General features: G+C 39.5%; 1 long non-coding RNA gene across 1 annotated transcript; it reads left to right on the top strand.

Annotated features, from left to right (window-relative positions):
* The first annotated feature begins 1,977 nt into the window (after positions 1–1,977).
* Positions 1,978–4,261, top strand: LOC131631735 (uncharacterized). The gene is made up of 4 exons (XR_009292800.1): positions 1,978–2,446; positions 3,578–3,748; positions 3,907–3,928; positions 4,047–4,261. It is a non-coding gene; the product is annotated as an uncharacterized LOC131631735 (long non-coding RNA).
* The last annotated feature ends 211 nt before the right edge of the window (positions 4,262–4,472 follow it).

The raw sequence follows: 4,472 nt of genomic DNA, 5'->3' as shown, positions 1-4,472 counted from the left end.
TCTAGACACGGACAGGTGGTCCCTAATGGTCACCAGGGTCTACAGTTCCCATGGGGTACAAAGTGTTTGAGGCAACAAGCGTGCCAGACACAGTGTTCCATGAAAGAACCTCGCCCAGTTGTGGTACCCCATGTCAAGCTCGATCGTAGCAAGAGCCACGGGAGTCAACATGAGCATCCACGCTAATCCTATGTGTCACTGGCCTGGGTAGTGGGCCTTTTAACTCACACAAACCCCCCACCTGCAAAACAAAGCAGAAAAATATGTGGCCCCCACGAGGACCCATAATATAGTCTAGATGCATGCGGAAAGTAAACATGATATGCAAACATATATACAAGATGTAAACATATAAATAAACAAAGAAACACCCAATAAAAGAAACAAACAAAGGCTAGGATCGACTTGCTTATGTCATCCCCAGCAGAGTCGCCAGCTGTCGCACGCTCGCGAAAAATGAACAGAGTCGCCACCAATATATTTATCCCATAAGGGAAAGGAATATCAGGAAACCTAACAAAGGGAAGGAACAATGTCTTGCAACCAGAGAATCAAGGTACGGGAGTCGGTTACGCAAGGGGAAGGTATTAGCACCCCTCGCGCCCATCGTACTCGATGGTATCCACCTATGTTTGTTTCTATCTAAAGGGTGTGTACTATGTCTATGTCTATATGCGAATGAATGCAAAAGAAATACGGGGAAAAAAAGGAATTATTTACAAGTGTGCTCGTTCAAGCCCCGCGACTTGATGCCTACGTATCCCTTTCAGGAATCAGAGCGCCGTATTTCGGCTCACGATTTTCTGTTTGTTTTGTGTTTTTTAGTTGGGCGGCGTTAACGTTCGCGCTCTTGCATAAGGGATCAACCTAGGATGCAATGGAGCGGAAATAACGGTGCCCTTAAGAAAGAGAGAAGAGAGAGAGTTTGAGTGTTTCGAGGAAATCCCTTAAGCAAGGGAAACTCGAGTTACTCTTTGGTTTGTGTTTTTTAGAAGTTGGGAACTTACGCCTGAATGGGACCCTTAAGCAAGGGAGATCCAAGCACTCGAACATTCCCTTAAGCAAGGGACGTTCAAGCTTCCATTCCCTTTTTAAGAATTTTCACTTTGATTATTAGTGTTTTAAGTGTTTTCTTTGTATTTTTTATGGGGATTTTATTTTGAATATTTATTAGATGTTTTATGTTGTAAAGGAAAAAGAATGAGAAAGTGGGAGACTAGCCTAATTTCTAAGCCTAGTTGTCACTCTAATCTAAGTCTAATGTTAACATGGCAATGGGATCCTAAAAGGGGCATACTAATGATATTAGCAAGATAGGCCAAAAATATGGCCAAAAACAAGTAACAAAAACCACACAAGAATTATACAAAATAATATGAACATAGCACAAAAACAATTCAAGCATTAATGGAAAATTAAACTAAAACTACTATTGTTTTATGAGTTTTTTATGAGAAAATTCTAAGACTAAAATCAAACCTAAAAGTGGCCTAAAAATCTAACAAATTTCATTGATTTTATGTAGAGATTACTAAAAGAAACTAAAAATAAAGCTCTTGAAAAAAAAACTAAAAATCTATCAAGTTTTATTGATTATATTGCTATGTTTTTATTACCTAATGGAAAATGAAATCTAAATTTAACTAAAAGAAAGTGAACTTTAGGGGGGAAATATTGAAAATGATGGTGTAATCAGCAATTGTGCGCAGGGCCCAAAATTGAGCCCAGAAGCAATTTTTTTTATCACAGATTTCGTTTGCCAAAAGGGGATGGCATGGGCCTCAGTGGGGTGTAGCTAGCAATTCGTGTGGCCCATAGTGTTTTTGTTCAGATTCTAACTAAAACTAATTATCATGATTAGCCTAATACGTCTACTAAACTCCATTATTCCTAATTAAATGTGGTTAGTACTAATGGCAATAGAAATTGAAAATAAGTAAAAAGGAAATTTAGGGTTTATTCGGTTGTGACCATCCACCTTCTCAAACCAACTCCCCTCTCTCGTTCTCATCTCTTCACTCTCGTTCTCAGATGGTACGACGGCGCCGCCCTCAAATCCCTTCTCCGGCTAACAGAAATCCGACGAAACGCCGTCATGAACAAACAAAATTACCCCACCTCCGGTCCATTTCTTGCATTCACCTCGTCAATTTCAACCTAATTCGCCCTAATCTAACAAAATCCTCTAGAACCCTAAGTGTGGAATTCCAATTACAAAGCGACAATTGAATTGTGAATCTCCCAGTTTATGATCCATGGAGACTCAATCTATGCAGAAGCGTGAAGAAGACGAAGGATGAATGAAGATGAGAAGAGTTCCAAGGCTTACCTACCGGAGACAAGTCCGGTGCCTCTTGAGTTTGGAGATGGAGCAATTGAAGTCCTGTGATGAGAATTCTACGAATGCTTATGCGATGTAAACGCCGGGAGACACGACAATCTTCAGGTAGAGTTCTTGAATTCTCTTAATCTTGTGTTCGCCACAATCCTCTTTCTTCTTCCTTTCTGATTCTTTGCGAGATGCCGAGTGAGAATTAGGGAGAGAGTGAAATGTTATCGCTGTTGAATTGTAGGATACGGAGGAGGATTCGGTGGGGATGATGCGTGAGGTTTAGCTCTACCTCGTCGATGCTTCGACGTCGAAGCTTCGAGAAGTATATCGAAGGAGCTTTAGTGAGAGGGAGGATGAAGAAGGTTTTGTTGCAGAGAAAGTGTGAAAACTGAGAGGGGAAGAAGGTGACAATGGTGATGATGGAGAGTGATGAGAGACTTGCGTAGGTGGTGAATGGAGTGTGTGAATTTGCAGAGAGTGAGAGTGATGGAGAGGTATGAAGTGAACGTGTATGGTTCTGAATTGGAGGGGGAGGAGAATATATAGGTTGTTGATGAGGGAGAAGTTAGTTAGAAGAGAGGATTGAGGGCCATTAGATCTGGGGGATTCGGTTAGTGATTGGATGGTGAGGATTAAGCGGTTATGGAGGTTGGGGAGTTGGTTATGAATCTGTTATAGAGGTTTTGAGCTGTTAGAAGTTAGTTATTATTCTGTTAGGGAAGTTGAGTTGGTTTGTAAAAGTTTGTTAGGTGATAGCTGTTAGGGAACTCTGTTAGTGAATCAAATAGAAAAAACTAGTTAAATGCTGTTAGAGATCCTGTTGGTCGTTAGTAATATAGGTTAGGTTAGTAGTTGGGAAAGAGTTGACAAATGGGAAGGGTTTGAAAATCTGTTAGGGAGGTTTTGTAGGTTGAAATGTATGTATGTAAGTGTGTGGATTTGGCTGCTGGTTATAGTTTTGAATGTATTGTATGTGAGATATTGAACTGCAGCCTAGGAAATTTTGAATTAACATGTATGAATGTAGTAAACTGTCATGAAGTTTGTTTTGCTTTCTTTTCTTGAATAAGCAAGATGGCTTAGCAAGTTCACATAAAGCCTGTTAGAAGTTGTTTACAATGCTACTGAGTGTGAATGTATGTGCTTGAGGTGATGTAAACTGAATTGTGTTATGTGCAGGGCTGTTTTGAATAATTGTCGGTTATGTTTAGAAACTTCCGAACTGATACGCTCTCTCTTATGCAGGGACTGTTCTGACAAAGTCAACTGATTCAGGATTAGTTTGAGATTGATACAATGCTGCCAGTTTTGCTGCACCCAAGCCTGTTGTCAAGTTGCTGGATCTGATGGTATACTAGCCGATCGGGAAGCGCATCTGACTGTAATTTCTTCAAGCGGAACAGAGGTACTGAACTGGTATGGACTTAAATGTCTTCTTGGAACTGTCTTGGTTATTTGATGTGTGTATTGATGCAGAATTCGTATTAGCCTTGGATAAATGTGAATCAATTGAATGTTGTGTACATACTGAGGTGAATGCAAGACTTAATCGAAATTATGAATGTTTGATGCAGGGCTGAACATGGAGAAACCGTGGTACCGGGATTGTTATGCTCTCTCTTCTCCTGACCTTCTGTTACAGAGTTTTCTAATTTTTTTCTTAAACCTTGGCTGAACTGACTTCGTTTTATTTTTGTTTTGTTTTATCATGCAGAATTGGAATGGGTTAAGAGGCAAGGACCATGAAGCGGTTGCAGGGATCTTGGAATATATTGAAGCATGAAGAGTTGCAGGGATCTTGGAATATATTGAAGCATGAAGAGGAACATAGTTTAGCATAAGCTTTTCTTTTGTATTTCTTTTTTTTTTTTATGGAATGTAATGGCGAAAATAACTTAGACTTGAATTTTGTGTAAATGTGGATGGATTTTGAATGATGTGTATTTGGTTTTGAATTTGAATCTTTGGACAGCAATTGATACTTGAATGAATCACGTTGTGCATGAATCATATTTAGACTTTGTTAAAAGCTCATTTTTCCTGAACTTCGCATCTTGTTAAACCATGTTTCCACCATTTTCTTCCAACATTTAAACTTAAGTCACATTGCTTTGAGTGTTCAAACCTTAGGTAACTTTGC

Source organism: Vicia villosa, unplaced genomic scaffold (genome assembly GCF_029867415.1).
Source record: "Vicia villosa cultivar HV-30 ecotype Madison, WI unplaced genomic scaffold, Vvil1.0 ctg.000858F_1_1, whole genome shotgun sequence".
Classification (NCBI taxonomy): Eukaryota; Viridiplantae; Streptophyta; class Magnoliopsida; order Fabales; family Fabaceae; genus Vicia; species Vicia villosa.
This window is presented reverse-complemented; position numbering and strand designations above follow the sequence as displayed.